The following is a 19,937-nucleotide window of genomic DNA, read 5'->3' as shown; positions in this document are numbered from 1 at the left end:
TGCTTCAGCTGCTGCAGCCTCCGCATTGGTTAGCCCTTCCTCCAGAGCGCTGTACGTTTTATGTGCATGATTTGATATTTTTCAGAATTTTTGGCAGACACAGGCGCTGGGATCGAGGGATTAGCATCAGAATCCTGCACTGCCTTCTATGGTTATGCAATAAGTTTAATTTGTTTATTTTGAGTATCAATTACCACTTCCAAGCACTGATCGTCTGCAGGTCTTTCTGCATTTCCCTACGAGTTTCAAGCTTTGAAACTTCTCTGTATAAAACAGCATTATGTGCGAAAACCGTTACAGAACTTCCGATGTGTCTTTTAGGTCACTTGTTATACTGTGAAAAGTTGTGGACCTACAACATATCTTTGAGGTGCGCCCAAAATCACTTTTACATCTGAAGACTTCTCTCCATTAGAATGACATTCTGTATTGTGTTTCTTCAATCCAAACACGGCTGGTCTGATTTTCCATAATTTGTATTTTGCTCATTAGGCAGCAGTGTAGAACAGTCTGAGATGCGCTGAAGTCAAATACACGGCATCTACTGCCTTCTGGGTCTCAAGGACTATTAGAGCGAACCGGGAGTCACACAAACTTTGTTTTCGGAATCCATGTTGACTACCACAGAGGAAATTTTCAGTCTCCAGAAATGTCATAATACGTGAGCATAAAACATGTTCCAAAATTCTACAACAGAGCGACATCAGAGATTGAAACCTCCACTTTTGTGTGTTTGTTCGACGACCCTTCCTGAAAACAGGAATGATAGGTGCTTTTTTCCGACCATTAGGAACTCTTCACTTCTCCAAAGACCTACGGTCCACTTGTGGCAAAACAAGTGCCGTATCGTTTAAGAGATACAGAGGCGAGCAAGTACGCTGGGACTTACACCAGTTCACTGCTACTAGCGCCATATCATCATACCGCGCCTGTGCATAGCATACAAACAATTTAAGAATGAAATTAAAAATTAAAGAAGCTTTTCCAAAGTTTGTCAGCTCATGTTTCAGTATATTAATGTTTAAGGGGACATTGTGTGTCCTATGCCACCAATGTTAAATTATTGAATTTCGTGACCCATTATCTTGGAAACTTTTTAAGACACCAACTTACCATTTTCCATAATTATTGAATGCATTTTTCTAGATACACTGAACTAGAACTACTACTAAAATTGTTTTGTGGGACACGTTATCTTTCTTTTCAAACACTCAATTTTTTTGACACAATTTTGTAAATCAATGAAAATAAAAACAAAACAACTCAGGATATTTTAATTATTCTAGTTCCATATGTGTTGAATCTCACACTTGGCATGCTGTGAAAATTTCATGTCTCTACCATCAGTACCTTTTTTACAAATGGGTCATTTATTGCAAACAATGTAGTTCAGAGATATTCAGGTTTAAAACTTTTTTATTACAAATTCTTTTACAGACTTGCATTTCTGTATCTTTTATGCACTAGAATTGCCCTGGCCCTTAGTCTGTGTCTTCTTCAGTTCACAACAGCCCAGTGCTTGACTCCTCCTTTTCTTTCTTGATTCTTTTGTTATTTGCTGAGCAGCTAACTCTGCTTCACATACACTAAGCTCATCCAGTTCCCGCAGTCCTTTAGCTGTGTTCTGTCCAAATCTTACACTTAACTTCTCCAGAACCTTAAGTCTTTCACAGTTCCCACCATTAAAATTTATTACAGCATCAGACACTGCTAACTTTAGAGTCATAAGGCCAACAAATACATTTTAGGCACACAGCAGCACACATCATTATTGAAGGACTCATTCACATTCTAAGTTTTCTCATGTAAACACTTCTTTAGCAGCCCAGGCTTTGCCAAATCTCTGTAAATAGGTTTGATTGTCTCCATTACTGCCAAAGGAAGAATATGTTTATGTGTTAATTCATGCAGGGTGCCAGAAAATTCAGCTTGTCTATATTTACACCAAGTGTTTGGTGGAGGTGGACACAAGGCATGACATGGCTTTTCACCGGCTGATATTCGATGAAAGAAATTGTTCCACACAGCTCTTTTGATCTTTTCTAAATTGTCACAGTTATCTCTAATGGCCTTCCCATAATATTCCTGCAGTTCATCAATTACTTTGTCTGTTAGTCTTTCAGCACATTTTATTGTCTTGCCATCAGACAGTTTTGTGTTACCCAGCTTGGTTTCCAGGTTACACAGATGTGTTCCCATCCTTTTCTTGACATGTCCTACACACTCAAGTTTTTGTATAGGAACATCATATGGTTCACTGTTTTGTACTGCAATGAAAGCCTTGCTGTCTCCATCACTTAAGTAATTCACATATGTGACACCTCTCTCCTTCTGCCAACGCTGGAAAATGTTAACTGCTCTTTCTACCTCCATTCCCCCATTTGTGCCATCATAATTATTTATACACTGCTGCTTATGAAGTAATCGGTTCTTCTGTTTCACTGTACAACCTTGCCAGTACTTTATGCTTAGTCATTTTATTTACACATAAAAAGCAATAGAAGTTATATTACTACAAAAACAGCCGACAATCACTCTACTTTCAATAAAAACTAGTATCAGAAACAAAGGACTGATTTGTTTATTCGTAATGCCAACTTCTGAGACGTAGCAGTAGGCACAAAACAAAGCCGATCACAGCCTTCTAGACTATGTAGTTCCCAAGATATGACTGCTCAACTGTGGCAGTATATGTGTAGCTGCGAAATTTGACAGTCACATGTCAACATTCAAAATATTATTTGACGGTATCACAATTGTCTGATTTTAATGTATTATATATCAAAATGTTCAGGAAAGTCCAAAGTACATTATGGAGTAGAAAACAGAAAATGTCAAATTTCAACGAATTTCATGTACAATGTCCACTAAAATTGTGAAATCTCAGAGTGATCAGATGAATATGTTTCCCTAAATACATCGTTTTATATAAAAAACAGATGGCGCTAAATAATAAACCCAGAAAGTCAAAAATTGCTCAGAACATGCAAATGTATGTCAAAATCAACTTTTACAAGTTTCACTTGGTCAGAACAATATTTTGGTCAGAACCCACGTTATTACGAAAACGTGAAGGCGCTAAATATTAGACTTAGAAATATGAAAATTCATATGAAGCTTCAGTACAATATAGAAACATTAACTATGGGACACAATTAAGCTACATCTAATTGTTTTTGAGTAATTTACTGAAAACTAAATTTGGAACAAAAAACGTTCTTATTTGTAGTAGATTAAGTATTAGTTATATTAATGATAGACAGTTCTGACTGCAGCACTATTACATCTATTAAATAATGAAGATAAAACAAGTTTCAAGACTTTGATGTAAATAACAATCAATACAAGGTCTCTTAAAGATGTAGTTCAGAGGTCATGTTCTACTGTCAGTTCAATTCTAAAAATTCTAGACGAGAAAGTTTATATGTAGGTGAGCTAAAACTTTTTCTGTGTCTACTTAACTCCATTGATACAAAATTTACAAAAATTGAAAATTGATACACAATAGTGTCATAAAATGATATGTGTCTGGGAAATCGGCCATGCTGCTTCTTGGGGATAGAGAAAATGATGGCAGGTGTCCCCTTCGGTCGTCCGCTGCGCCCATATATAAATAGGCCTGAGAGGGGCTTTGCGGTTCGCACAGTTGACCAGATGAAGTCTCCCAGGACGCACAGGAAGATGCCACTGTTCCTCATCGTGCTGGTTGACAACTGCGTCAACCGAAAGATCTTCAATATTGACAGGATCGCCGTCATCGATACCTCGGCCGAGACATTTCGAGCCAAGAGCGAGAGATTGCAAAGCTTCTCTTGCTAAGAACTCGACCATGTTTCCAAGAAATGTACCGCGCCTGTCTACTGTGTCAAGTCCGCTAGGCATCATCAGAACAAGCAATGCTCTAAGAAGAAAGAAGACCCACAAAAGTGCTGCAACTGTAGTGAAACCCATGTTGCTAGCTACAGGGGCTGCACTGCATTCAAGACGCACAACCGTGGTAGCAGCAGGTGGCACACAATGTGCAGTCTGGAGTCAACTACGCGTCTGTCGGCAAAGCACAGGTGACCGACCAGGAGTCCACCTCCCAACATTGTGGACGCCTCGAAGGTCGCTCTCCTGTGGCCCCCGCCCCTCAACAGGCTGACTGTGTTACCCAGCACACTGCCACAGTCGTGCTGAAACAGCCTGCCTTCCCAGCAACGACCACCCAGGCTCCACCTGCTCATCAGGACTCTACTCCTATGGCCGCGCTGACCAATGGGATTCCTGAAAACGAGCTTTGAACTCTGCTGCAAACCCTTAATACAGTCATGTCCCAACTCCCAGCTCTAGTCTCCGTTGTCTCGACGGCCCTCCAGGTCGATATTGCCACCACGCCATAGATGGATGACGATAATACTTAAGGCCTGCAGATCTGTGTTTTCAATGCAAATAGTGTTGTCACTTAATACGGAGTATTCAGGCAATTTCTCTATGCCGAGGCAATAGATATTTGCCTCGTCTGTGAGACCCACCTCAAGCCCAGAATTTCCTGTCAGGTCGCCAAACCTCAGCTTCTACTGGACAGATAGAGTAACTGCCGGTGGTGGCACTACTGTCTATGTCAAGAATTCTATCCAGCACCACCAGGTGCACCTACTGAAGCTGGCCATGATCGAGGCCACTGGCGTGCTGATCGACACCATTGCTGGCAAGATCACCTTCATCCGGGGAGCGTATCTGCTGGGACAAGACAGGGAAACCATTAGCCGCGCCGGTGAGGGGCCGACCGGGCGTGGAGAAATTTTGGAGGCCCAATAACAGGAGAAAACCCAGGTGTCGTCGTTACGAAAATTCCGTATGGAATATTCAACGGTGGGAGAGTGTGCCAGTGTTAAGAGAAAGGAGTGCGCCCACAAGTAGTAGATCAGCTGTAGACACGGCAGTAGAAAATACATTCACTGTCAGTGAGAACAGGGTAAGTAGTGTTCCGGAAATAGATTATAAAGTGGCAGCTGTAACACCCACAGCAGAACTGGAGATTGAGTTTGAGAATGATTCGCAATTGTTGAGAGAAGAACAGATGTCGGATAACACGTCCGTCATTGAGCGAGGGGATGCAGAGAGGGATGAGGTCTGGTTAAGGCAGTTCGGTCGCTTATACGACGAACTAAGAGATTATAGGGGCCTGTATGGGAGAAGTGTTTATGGGGAGCGCGTGCAGGATTTTCCGCGTCTCGTCCCGCAGGAAGATAGTGTTTGTAAAATGATAGAAAGTTCTGGCCCTAACCGGCAGACTTTACTAGAAATAGTTGATATTAATGGGGAGCACGAGCAAGATTCGTCGTGTTTCGTCCCGCAGGAGTTGGATGTTGAAGTAGTAACGGAAAGTTCTGGCCCTAAGCGCCAGACTTTACCGAAAGTTATAGTGGTAGAAGTAGCCGACCCATCCGACGCCAACCTCCAGTTTAAACATTGCGAGAGTATTAAGGAGAAAGATTATGAAAATTTTAGTGATAGCCGGACACGACTGGTAGAAAAGCACATAGATTACAGCTTGTATGAGGTTAGAGCTGACATTATACGGTCAGACGATAGCAGTGTGGGTTGCACAGATCTAGAGGAAGTAATTGCAGATACTACTGGGCACATTCCTCCAGGTAGATTGGCAGATGAGATCAATCTGACCAAAGAGGAATCAACGAAGGTGACAATTAGTGAATTGATAGCAAAGCAACACTCAATAGTTGACGAGTTAGAGGAAAAGGTTTCGGTATTGGAGGGGAAGCTACAGACTAAGCATCAGGACAAACGTGTTGAAATTAAAACTGTATGTGAACAGAGGCTGAAAAAGCCGCCAGATAAACCGGATTTACGATAAAAGCCGGATGGTTTTTTCTGGAATGACCTGGATATAGACGAGGATTTACTGTAGGAAAATAAAGAAACAGTCGCGGACAAGTGTAGACAGATAGTAGTGTCTGTTAATATGCACGACCTACAACTAAACGTGTTGATCGTCACGGGTGCAGAATTGAGTGCTGTATCTGGGAAAATATTTGAGTTACTGAAAGATTGAACCGTCGTCCTCCCGAATGCGAGTCCAGTGTGCTAACCACTGCGCCACCTCGCTCGCTCAGTACTAGGGAGGAGGACGACATAATCACCCAATCTCTGCTGAGGATGTCGCTTCACAACTTTGGACACTGAACGCCCAAATGTCTGGTGGCAGTGATGGCATCACTGGCATGCTCCTGCTGTAACAACTGCCAATGGTACATCAACTTCTGGCGGATATCTTCAATGAGATCCTAATTTCAGGCGTCTTCCCATCCATGTGTAAGCATGTGGAAGTGATCGCCATCCCAAAACTCAACAAGCACACATGATTGTCATAAAGTTACTGGACCATTAATCTGTTATTGGCTCTCTTGAAAGTGTTTGAGAGGATCTATATGAAGTGCCTTCTTCGGCATGTCGACCAGGGGCATCTCTTCCCAGATGAACAGTCTGGTTTCTGGGGTGGCCATGCCACCACTCACCGGCTGTTACGTCCTGTGGAGCCCGTTTGAGGGCCATGGCGGTGAGGGAATACTTTGGACCAGTATTCCTGGATGTCTCCCAGACGTTTGACTCCATGTGGCATGATGGCCTCATGTACAAACTCTTTGTACATGGGGTTCCAACGTCGCATGTGATCCTCCTGAAGTCATACCTCTCTTTCAGCTCATTCCACATACGGGCCGACTAAGGAATGTCCACCATCTGGCCTATTCGAGCTGGGTACCTCAGGGGTTCGTACTGTGTCCCCCACTGTATTCCCTCTATATGGCTGAAGCGCCGCTGGTGGATAGGGTGGAGTTAGCTTTCTCTGCTGACAACACTGCTCTATTCGCCCTTAGTCTGTACGCTCACACTATGGGACACCATCTGCAACTCCACTGTGAGGCACTGGGGGCTTTGTCTGCTAAATGACTCCTCAAGTTCAATCCCCCCGAAGAGCCAGGTGGTCACCTTCAGTAAGAGGAGGATACCGTCGGACAATGCGCCACTTACCATCATGGGAGGCCCCATCCCATGGACCAAGACTGTAGTTTACCTCAGCGTCAAGCAAGACCAGCGCTGCTCGTGGGGGCCTTACATTCTCTGGATGAGGGAGAGGGCTATAGGACGCCTCCACGCCCTTTACCCTGCCTCCTCACCATGGCATTTCACTCACGCTGGGTACCTCAGGGGTTCGTACTGCGTCCCCCACTGTATTCCCTCTATATGGCTGAAGCGCCAAGTGCTGGAGTACGCGGCCATGCTGTGGGGTAATGCTGCTGACTCCGAGACAGCCAGCCTGCAAAGGGCCCAAAACAGGGCGCTTAAACTCGTCCTGCGTGTACCCAGGGCATAACCCAGGCAACAACTACATGAAGACACCGGCATCCTGCTGCTGAGGGGTCACTTCCGGTCCACAGCACACAAGTTCTATGAGAAAGAAGGTGAATCTCACAACGGGCTCATCATAGACCTGGGCCACCAACCACACCACTGGGCAAGAACACAGTGGCTGGATCTGCTGTGGGAGTGATCCACTTCCCAGCAGACTCAGGACAAACCCAAATCAACTGTTAGGACCCTCGATCTGTCTAGTCACAAATCCCGATCCCATCAGGTATTGCAGGAACAGCACACCGTGCTTAACCTGCTCCAGGCTGATGCTGCTGCATCAGTGAGACGACGACTTCACTTCGCACCCATCTACCATATGGTCCTCATCAGTCAAATACTGGCTTGCTCGCTGTCTTGGGTGATGTCACAGCCAGACTGAAACTAAACGCATATTTTCGGTGCAAATGGGAAATAAACTCGCGAGGACTGTACACTGTCCTGCTTCGCTCAGATTTCGCGGAAATAACTGTTTGTGTGCCTCCCGTAATAAAACCGTGTGGCAAATGGTAAGATCATTTTCCACTTTTGTGGCGAGCAAGTAACTTTCATTAGTAAAAGTCAGGACGAAAGACCATTTAATGAGAACTTATCACAGAGGTCGCCTCGGAACTGCTCCTAGTGCTATTTATGATGGAGACATTATTATTATTATTGTTACCATTATTGTCAGGAATATTACTATGTTTTGCGTGTGAATTTTTTAAAAGAATGTAGTTGAATCAGCTAAACCTCGAAACTTTAATATATAAACATAGTTCCTGATCCCGCTGAGTAAATGGAGAGTAGAAACATTTATTTCAGTGATACTATGGTCAGTATATTCTCCTTCGCTTTATGAATGGCCACAAAAATAGTTTTCAAGCTCTCATAAACCAGACAGCGCCGTAATCCCACACACTGTTGCTACAAGAGGGGCAGATTCTTTCGAATACACTATGTAGAATACTACTGATGTCCCATCAAGTCCAGTGGCCTTCACTCCATTGACCGATTTCACCTGCTTGTCTATCCGCAGTCACTTTTTTCGATATCAGCCATTTAGTTGTTCATGTGACGTTTTAAAGGAGGTGCTGCAGTGCGATATTCGTCTGTGAAACAGTTTTGGAAAAAGACGTTTAGTATTGTTAGAATTTTTGTGTGTCATCCTTCTTTTCAGTACTGTTATGGTGATCAGACAAATGCCTTTGATCTGTTTACTGATTCAACATAAGACCAAAACTTCCAAGGATTTTCTGTCAAATCATTGGAAAGAATTTTACTTCTGAATTTATTGGACGCTTCACAAATTTTCTCCTTACACGAATTTTGGCTATGTTTATTTTTTGTTTGTCTGTGAGGCTTTGGATGTATTTAAATGTGCAGTGAAGCTCTCTTTGCTTTCCTAGCAGCTTTCTAACATAGTCTCTTCCTTGTCTCACAACTTTGCTCAGCACACACTTCTCTAAAGAATATTGTACTTTTGAATTTTGTCCATTGATACTCAATGTTGTTAGTTTTGGAGACGAAATTTTCATGCTGACCAGTGAGATAATCTTAAATCTGTTTCTTGTCGCTCTTGCTAAGAAGAAAGATCCTCCCACCTTCTTTGTATTCCTATTCACAGCCGTATTTAGTGACAATGTAAAGGTCTTATGACCACTAATTTCCTGTTCTACACTGAGTCGAAATGTTTTGGTCGGTTTGTCACCAGCTGACCTCATAAAGAGAGGCCACGGCATTAGGACCACAAATTTACTTCAAACTTTGTATGCCTTTAGTAAGCCATTAAAACGACATAACGTGCAGTTAGTAAAATGCACTAGTCTGGCAATTCAGAGAAAATCGCAAGAGATGTTTTACATGTCTGTTATGTGGCTTATGTATATGTGCATAGGTGCTGGACGATAGAGTTCATGGTGGTCAAGTGATTAGCTTTCGAGCTTCCTGGGACGATTGTGAATGAGACGACAGTTCGACTCCCACTCAAACTTAATCAATAATCTTTTTTTCATCACTGTTCATTTTATTTAATTTATACGACACTCGGGAGATAATATAATAAAAAAACGACGTGTACTTGCTTGAAGTTTAAATTTATGTTTTTCATGTCTGTATGACAAGTAGTATCCTGCAAGGTGTGATATCAAGAGACAGCCGGCGAGTAATTGTTCATTACTCTTGTGGTCTGGCACATTGTGACTTACTATAGTACTCATTGTGAATAATGTCATCCGCATAATTATTTATCAAGGTTTGAATTGGCCTTTCCAGGCTTGTCCCTCGCCCTTGAAATTTTAATTAGAAATAGTGAGTGTGTGTATTGTATTGTGTGTATTAAACCAGGGACCTAGAAACGACTGAGAGACTTCATCCCACCTTGCCCTCACTGGTTCACAAACTCACAACAGGCCACAGCAGTCCACATGCCCCACAGCTGCCTCACACCGAAATCAGGGTTATTGTGCGGTTCGGCCCCCAGTGTAAACCCCCCCCCCCACCCGCCCAGAACAACTCATACCAGATGAGTGTATCCCCAAATGTTTGCATGGTAGTGTAATTATTATGGTGTATGCGTGGGTGGGGGCAGTGTTTGCACAGCAATCGCCTACGTAGTGTAACTGAGGAAGAATAAGAGGAATCAGCCCGCATTCCCCGAGGTAGAGGGAAAACCGCCTTAATAACTATCCACAGGCTGGCCAGCATATCAGACCTCGACACTAATCCACTGGGCGGATTCATGCCGAGGACCGGCACGCCTTTCCGCTCGGGAAGCAGCATGTTAGACTGCACGGATAGCCGGGCGAGCTACAAATAGTAAGTAGTCAAGTAATATATGAAATTCAGTACAACTTCATGAAAACGCACGTAGGTTTTTTTATTATATTACCTCTCAAATGTCATATAAATTAAATAATGTGACCAAGAAGGAAAAAATTATTAAAAATTTCAGTACAACTGAGATTCGAATCGCTGCCTTTTCCATTAAATAATTCTGTACGAATGAGATTCGAATCACTGCTTTTTCCATCACCCGTTTGCCAAGCGTGAACGCTAACCACTTGACCACAAAGACTTCCTACAATACCTGTCTCACAGAGATACATCCGTTACGTAATAGACGTGTAAAACTTCTCCCGCGGTTTTCTCGGAATTCTCAGAGTGGTGCACTTTACTACTTGCTAATTATGTTGTTTTGCTGGCCCATTAATGGTGTACAAAGTCTGAAATAAATCCGTGACCTCAACGTCGTGGCCTCCCCTTGTAAGATGTTAGAGGTCGCGCAGTATAACTTGGTCCATGCACAGAAACGCGTTCTCGTTCTCAGTGCTAGGTGATTTCAATCCTCTGTTCCAAAGAAGCGGCCACCTCAGATGCCTTTCGCCTATTGAGCCATGTTCTTCATCCATTATGTCAATTCGTTCTCTGCCTACCTCGGTTACAGTCAGGACTGGAGGCATACACATGCCAGCTACACTGCAAACTTTCTCAAATGTTTTAAAGGAACTATTCGGTTTTAAAAAAATCATTCTCGGTGCATCTCATAGCCTCATTCATCAACTTCATTATGAACTGCCTGTTTCAATAACGGTTGAAGTTATTGTGATATTTATATGTTAATCCTAGAATACCCAAGCTATTTTTTCACAGTAGACATGTGAGATCAGCCTGTGAGACTGATAGGCAATGTTTCTTCATAATGATATTTTTCCACTGAGACAACAATGAAAATATTAATAAATAGTGTTTCAGCAAGATTTTATTAACATCGGCATAAGAATTTAATGTGGTTAAGTCACAAAATTTTTATTTTATTTTCTAAAATTCACTGTATCATAAACCCCGGAAAAAAGGATCCTGTACATGTGTAGTAGTTCGTTGTATTACACTCATAGATTTTATTCTTGAAAAAGTTCTGTTTTTGTGTTTTTCACACAGAGCAATTGTTGTACATACTATATAGATGAATATCTCAACAGGGACTGTTAAGCCAGCTTAAGTAAAAAATGTCTGTTAGATTTCAGTTTTGACAGCACTTGGTCACAACAGGCAAGATTAAGTATTTTTCATATGATAAATTTATTAATAGCGCATAACAATGTTTCATTCTGACAGTGTGTTAATTCTTTGAATATTAGCTGTTCCAGTTTACTGCATCCTATTCACCTATTTCGACAATCTCCTAAGAAATGATCAGGATAGTAAGTACTATATTCAAATGTATTATGTTTTTATGTTATACTTTCTGACATGTTCCACATCCACGAGAATCGTCTCATTTTTTGGGTCTATGGAACGTAAACTGAATCTAATCAATCTAATCGCTATGGAGTTCGAATGCTCATCACATACATTTCTTCTGCAGTTATTACATACAATTTTCTGCTGTCTTCCTTTTTTAGATCACTTCTGTATCAACACTTTTTTTTGTTGGAGTTTTTCCTTTTACTGCTACACTGGAGTCTTGAGGTTCATGCACAGAACATTCCATAAATGAAGAACAGATTTACGAAGTCCTATTTGGCCATATTTTGATACTTGGTTGAACCAAATCTCCAGTGAGCTCAGCAAGAAAAATCTGACACCTAGCTTTCATCTTTTTCATGTCGTACATTGCGTTTTTATTCAAAAATACCACATATACTGCAACTCCACGTAAGTCTTTATGTAATAAAAGATCCACTTCAGTTGCCAGCAATTTCTTAATTTATTGCACAACAGGTTTTGAAGCTCAAGCGTCACCTTCAGGTGCCACCAACTGTAAACAAGAGGAGGTCCTATTAGAGTACAAGTGCTAAGGGGTTAACGTACAAAATGAAAGATAAAGTTGTGAAGAATGGTGTACTCACATAATTATAAGATATAAATGTGTCATGTCCAGACTAGTCAGCTCTGTGGAGTCAGCTCACGTCCACATTAATAAAATGCACACTAATTGTAGCTTACAGCTTACATATGACAGGTGTCCGTGTGAAGGTGTCAGCAGTAGAACTACATTCCTCAGCACAAGGGAGCCCCCTCTGCTAGAAATGTTCCCAACTAAAGCATGCTGCCTGCACAGTGGAGTGCCAAGTCGATTCTCTGCTTAACTGGTGTAATTCATACTTAACTGGAAGAATGCAGAAAGTTGAAATGAGTGGTTAATGTAATGTTAAAACAACAGCTGATTCCTCAAACTTAGGGGCTATCAAGTACGGGGTCCCACAGGGTTCGGTCTTAGGTCCTTTACTGTTCTTGATATACATTAATGACTTATCATTCCACATTGATGAAGATGCAAAGTTAGTTCTTTTTGCTGATGATACAAGTATAGTAATAACATCCAAAAACCAAGAACTAAGTGATGTAATTGTAAATGATGTTTTTCACAAAATTATTCAGTGGTTCTCAGCAAACGGACTCTCTTTAAATTTTGATAAAACACAGTATATAGAGTTCCGTGCAGTAAATGGCACAACTCCAGTAATAAATATAGACTTTGAACAGAAGTCTGTAGCTAAGGTAGAATTTTCAAAATTTTTAGGTGTGTCCATTGATGAGAGGTAAACTGGAAGCAACACATTGATGGTCTGCTGAAACGTCAGAGTTCAGCTACGTATGCTATTAGGGTTATTGCAAATTTTGGTGATAAGAATCTCAGTAAATTAGCTTACTATGCCTACTTTCATTCGCTGCTTTCGTATGGCATCATATTCTGGGGTAATTCATCGTTGAGTAGAAAAGTATTCATTGCTCAAAAACGTGTAATCAGAATAATTGCTGGAGCCCACCCACAGTCATCCTGCAGACATCTATTTAAGGATCTAGGGATCCTCACAGTAATCTCACAGTATATATATTCACTTATGAAATTTGTTGTTAATAATCCAGCCCAGTTCAAAAGTAACAGCAGTGTGCATAGCTATAACACCATGAGAAAGGATGATCTTCACTATGCAGGGTTAAATCTGACTTTGGCACAGAAAGGTATAAATTATGCTGCCACAAAAGTCTTTGGTCACCTACCAAACAGCATCAAAAGCCTGACAGATAGCCAACTAACATTTGAAAATAAATTAAAAGAATTTCTAGATGACAACTCTTCTACTCATTGGCTGAATTTTTAGATATAAATTAAGGGGGGCAAATAAAAACTTAAACATTAGTGTCATGCAATATTTTGTGTAATGTAATATCTTGTACAGACATCTTTTATTAATCGACATGTTTCACATCATTACGAAGTGTCGTATTCATGATCTATGGAACAAGTATTAATCTAATCTAATCTAATCTAATTGCTCAATCAATTTTTTTCGATAAGTATTTAGAATAATTTCGTATGATTCCCTGCTCTGCTACCCTCCCTATCACTTGAGTCCCCCAGTGTACAGTTGATAAGTTGGTATCAAGACCTAATAGCACATACAAACAGGAAATTTATGAGACATATTCCCAAAATTCCCTTCAAATGTTCCACCACTACTGATCCCGAGGCAAGGGGTCTTCAGAAGAATCTGACGACCATTTTTTACATTCCTTTAACACCTGTCTTCCCCCAAATTATTTCATACTCGGAACTGGGATTAAGCTCACTAGGTATTATCACATTTTGTACTGCTATAAGCACTCCGCCACCACCAGCATTCAACCTACCTTCGTGACAAACATTCCATTTGGAGTTTAGAGTTTTATAGCCAGTGACATACAGTGACATATGGCTTCAGCCAGCTTCCTGTAATAATGCAGACATTGTTATCATTTATAAGCAAGACCAGTTCAGGACCTTTCCATAGATACTCCTGCAATTAAGTAATGCTACATTAACATTTTCTTTCTCTGAACTGCTATAACAAATGCTAACCTGTCTGGAATCTGTATGTGTCTTATTGGGTCCAAAGAGTGGTGTGGAAGCACACTGTTGTTTTAGCCTTATGTAATGTTGGTGCCTGCTACCTGCATTGTAGAAGGTTCTCAAGAAGCTATAATACTAGCACCTAGGACCCAAACGCCTGCTCCCTGAAAAACGACACACCGCTACCCATCAACTGTGTAGATTTGTCAAAGAAATGGGGAGGAAAATTGAGCATTGCAAATTTTTTACCCCACCTGTCAACTACATAGACTTGTCAGAGAAATAGCAGAAACAATTAAGCATTGGAAATACTTGCCTACAGTAACATCGCCCTCAGAATTTTATTTTAAGGTTAATTTTTAACTATAAATTTAGTAATCAGTTTAAATCTTTCCTTGGTGTACACTGGTACTTGACCACATTACAGATTTGATCTCCCATGACCTTTCACTAATAGATTTTTATTTGGCCCTGTTTCAAGGAGTGTACTAGCAGAAACTTATAGGACAAGTCAAGTGAAATTGTACCACATTATATTAACATTTTTTAAATGATAATTTTAGATATCATATTGGATCACTTATTAATTCTTCGTGGGACAGTCGATGTTCGTCCAGTAAAGCATGCATTTGTTTGATATTTCAGGCAGTATAGTAACATTATTTTTATGTTTTCATGATTATTATTTCCTAAGTTATGCACTAATGATTCTACTTAAGAATCTAACTTAGAATTATTCACTCTACTTATTTGTTTATGGTGGAATACTTAATGTTGCTCATCATATACATTTTCTCTTATATTTCGGTAGGTACTTGCGATAGCTTTTCTGTCGCTAGACGCTTCTAACATCCAACATACGTGACAAATCGTGAATTGTTATAAGATTGCTGAAAATGTGATATATATGATATCTGGTTGTTGATTTGAAAATTGTTACTCAAGAATCAGGCCTAGTATTTTAGCTGCAGACTGCATGAGGAGGTACCTCAGTAATTGTCCACACATTTACTTATTCTTTTAAAAAAGATTTTCACTACATTATCTCATTGGGCAACAGGCAGAACACATGCTTTGTTGCTGCTGCACATTTTAGCGATCTTCATCGAGATAAACTTACTCTGCACCGCTCTTCTTCGGTACACCAGTGTAGAAGTGTGCACAGTATCAGCCAAGTGAAAAATGCGCCCAATACCCACGTTTATTTATATATGAAAGCCGATTTAGGAATTTACCGTTGTGTGTGAGACCGCTTGTACAATATCGTGTGTCGATGTTAAGTTCTATATTCGCTTACTTTACTGTTCACGTCGCTTCTTCTGCGTAATATTTCATTGATAGTATCAAAACCGTTTGTACTGTGATATATTGTGAAATTTCGAACATTCGCATATGCCGCGATAACTAGTATCGTTATCGTCAAATGTACGCTTAAACCAAATTTTTAAGCACATTACGCCTATAATTATTCAAAACAATCTTTCTATAATTTCATTGTACAATTACCTGAGAAATAGGTTAGTTTCAGAAATTTCAGATGCTTGCAAAACTATATATTCGTAAGTTAGTGGCACAAGTGTTTTGGAAACGTGATTTAATTAGTAGCAAATCAGCGTTTGTGGTTCACAATTCAGCCAAAGTACACATTAATCTTGAGTTTAATTGTATATCAACCTAAATAAATATGCGTTTTTGAGAAATTTCGCAAGTTACCATTGTCCTTTGTGTAATCTACGAGCAGTTTGTAACAAATCGGAGTCTGTGATTTAGTTACTGTAGCAGATTTACTAACTAACATTTTGTGTTACATCTAATTTTCCCTGAAGAAGTAGCCCTATATATTAACTGCTTTTATCGTAAATTAACTCGGTTTTCGAGTTCGCTAACAACTACAATTAACACAAAACGTTTTAGGAAACTAGTCATTATAACTGCAGGTTTTTGTGTTGCCTTAATAGATATCTCATTTTGTGTATCTGCTTCAATTCTTATAGCGAATAACAACTTTTTAGCTCTACAGATTAAAAGATAACCAACAAGTTTAATTTAAAATCCTTTGTTCAATGCCTTGTAATACATGGCATCAGCCAAAGTTCAGCCCCACTGTGAATGCTGTCCTCAAACACTGAGGACGTTTGCAAGCAGCTGGAAATCGCCCTGACTACTGCCAAGCGATTGACAACTATTACGAATTGGTGTGTTGGAAGAGCTCCTGAGAGTCGTGTAACTGTGATGCCTGTACCAGAGGTACCCCAAGTACTATCCACTCCTGTGGATCCTGTCTCCTCTGCAGCAAGTACAGTATCTGTCATTACCCATCCACTTGACTGCAAGTGGCGTGTCAATAGTAGATCTAGGCGTCTTGTATAAGGTGGATGGGGGACTAGAGAGAACTCAGGGTGTTGTACCGATCTCCCTAACCAAAAATTTCGAGGTGCCATCTTTCAATGAAATTCACCCAGTGGGACTCACTTCACTTGTTGTGGGGAAGCCTGTTTTGTCCAGTGTCAGGAGGAGGCAAACACAAAAAGGTAGGGTCTATTTATCGTCAGCAGTTCAAATGTACGGTGAATGATGGTATCCCTTAGGGAAATTGCAACAAGAGACAGGAAAGCATACCAGATGCAATCAGTGTGTGTGCCTGGGGGCTCATTCAACATGTTGAAGGGGTTATTCCAGCAGCCTTTGAGGGAACAGTGTGCAACCAACTGCAGACTTTGGCGCACATTGGAACAGATGATGCCTGTCATCTGGGCTTCAAATCATTCTTGGGTCATTTCAGCCAGTGACAGAGAAGGTTGAGAAGACCAGCCTTGTGCATGGAGTTTCGGCGAAGTTCACAATTTGCAGCATTTTCCTCGGAACTGATCGTGGCCCTTTGGTTCTGAGTTGATTGGAAGGACTGAACTAGAGACTTCGAAAGTTCTGTGACAACCTAGGCTGCAACGGTCCTCATAAATAGGTCAGGTGTGCACTACACATCAGAGGTTGCTACTCAAGTGGCGGACTGTGTGTGGGGTGCACACAAGGGGTTTTTGGATTAGGCGACTCTCCATCCAATCCAGATGACAGCTGTAGCAAACTCAGAAGTGTCAGTGTAAAATCGAAAGAAATGCCTCCCACAGGTGAGAGTATTAAAATCTTAATGGTAAACTGCCGAAGCATTCGCAACAAAGTGCCAGAGTTTGAAGCACTGATGAAAAGCAGTGAAGCTCATATAATGCTAGTAACAGAATTCTGATTGATACCTGAAATTGATAGCAGTGAGATTTTGTGGCAAAATTTAAGTGTATATCGGAAGGACAAGCAAATGAGAAATGGAGATGGCGTGTTTGGCGCTGTAGAGAAAAAAACTCAAATCCACAACATAGAAATTTAAACTGTATGTGAGATTGTTTGGGCAAGAATCAGTGTCAGGGGTGGGTATAAAATGATAATTGGATCCTTCTATCGCCCACCAGATTCATCTCCTGATGTAACTGAAAAATTCAGATGAAACCTTGGTTCACTTGTATCTAAGTTCCCCAATCATTCTGTAATTATTGGTGGAGACCTTCACCATCCAACAATTAACTGGGAAAATTACGGTTCTGTTAGTGGTGGGTGTGATAAGACATCCTGTGAAACTTTGCTAAATGTCTTCCCTGAAAACCACCTAGAACTGATAGTTAGGAACCCTACTCATGATGGAAATATATTGGATCCAATGGCAACAAAAAGCCCTGACCTCTTTGAGAATATCCACATCGAAACTATTATCAGTGACAATGATGTGGTTGTGGCAATTATGATTTCCATAGCACAATGGACGACTAAAACAAGCAGGAAGTTATATATGTTCACTAAACTAGGTAAGAAATCATTAATGTCATGTCTCTGTGAGAAACTTGAAACTTCCAGTGCAGGTCAGGAGCATGTAGAGGAACTCTGGCTGAAGTTTAAAAGTATAGTTGACTACACGCCGGATAGATATATACTTAGTAGAACAGTTCATAATAGGAGGGAATGTCCACGTTACACAGTCACTGTAAAGAAACTTCTAAAGAAACAGACATTACTGATAATAGGCGTAAAACAAAGTGTATGGCTATAGTTAGAGATATGCTGAATTAAACACGTTTGGCTGTCAAGAGAGCAATGCATGATGTCTTCAATGACTACCATAGCAGAATATTGTCAAATGATTTTTCACTGAACCCAAAAAAATTTTGGTCCTATGTAAAGGCTGTTAATAGCAGCAAATTTTGACCAGTTCCTAGCGAATGATACAGGAACTGAAATTGATGGTAGCAATGCAAAAGCTGAACTGCTCAACTCCATTTTCAAATGTTCCTTTACACAGAAAAATCCAGAAGAATTTCCCTAATTTAACCCTCGTACCACTGGAAAGATGAATGAAATAAGTATTAGTGTAAATGGTGTTGAGAAAAAACCGAAATCAATAAACCTGAACAAAGCTGCAGGTCCCAATGGAATTCCTGTCAGATTCTATACTGAATTTGTGGCTGAGTTAGCTAGAGCCTCTCCTCGCTATAATCTACCATAGCTCCCTCGAACAGAAAACCACGCACAGTTCTTGGAAAAATGCATAGATGATGCCTGTCTACAAAAAAGGTAGTACAAGTGATCCACGAAACTACCATCCAGTATCTTTGATGATTTATTGTATAATCGTTGACCTCCTCAATGGCAACCAACAAGGTTTTCGAAAACATCGATCATGTGAAACCCAACTAGCACTTTTCTCACACGACATACTGTAAGCTTTGGATGAAGAGTACCAGGTAGATGCAATGTAATGTGATTTACAAAAAGCATTTGTCTCCATACTGCACCTATGCTTATCCTCAAAAGTACGAGCATGGGGTATCAAATGAAATTTGTGGCTGGATTGAGGACTTCTTGCTAGGGAGGACATAGCATGTTATCATGGATGGAGAGTTATCATCAGTTGTAGAAGTAACTTTGAGTGTGCTCCAGGGCAGTGTGCTCGGACCCTTGCTATTCATGGTGTATGTTAATGACCTTTGAGACAATATGAATAGTAAAATCAGACATTTTGCAGATGAAGTTATCTATAATGAAGTACTATCTGAGAGAAGCAGCATTAATATTCAATCAGATCTTGATAAGATTTCAACATGGTGCAGAGATTGGCAACTTGCTCTAAATGTTCAGAAATGTAAAATTTTGTGCTGCACAAAACGAAAAATGTGGTATCCCATGACTATAATATCAATGAGTCACTGTTGGAATCGGCCAGCTCATACAAATAAATACATGGGTACACCACTCTGCAGGGATATGAAATAGAATGATCACAAAGGTCCAGTCGTGAATGAAGCAGGTGGTAGACTTTGGTTTGTTAGCAGAATACTGAGGAAGTGCAGTCTGTCTACAAAAGAGAATGCTTACAAATCACTAAGGCGACCCATCCTAGAATACTGCTCAAGTGTGTGGGACCTGTATCAGATAGGGCTAACAGGAGATATTGAACATATAGAGAGGAGGGCAGCACGAATGGTCACAGGTTTGTTTAATCCATAGGAGAGCATCACAGAGACACTGAAGGAACTGAAATAGCAGACTCTTGAAGATTGACGTAAACTGTCCTGAGAAAGTCAATTAACAAATTTTCAAGAACTGGCTTTAAATGATTACTCTTTGGATATACAAAAAGAATAATCTTATTTGGCACGTCCATATTTCT

This window comes from Schistocerca nitens, chromosome 2 (assembly GCF_023898315.1).
Source record: "Schistocerca nitens isolate TAMUIC-IGC-003100 chromosome 2, iqSchNite1.1, whole genome shotgun sequence".
In the NCBI taxonomy this organism is placed as follows: domain Eukaryota; kingdom Metazoa; phylum Arthropoda; class Insecta; order Orthoptera; family Acrididae; genus Schistocerca; species Schistocerca nitens.
Note: the sequence above shows the minus strand (reverse complement) of the source record.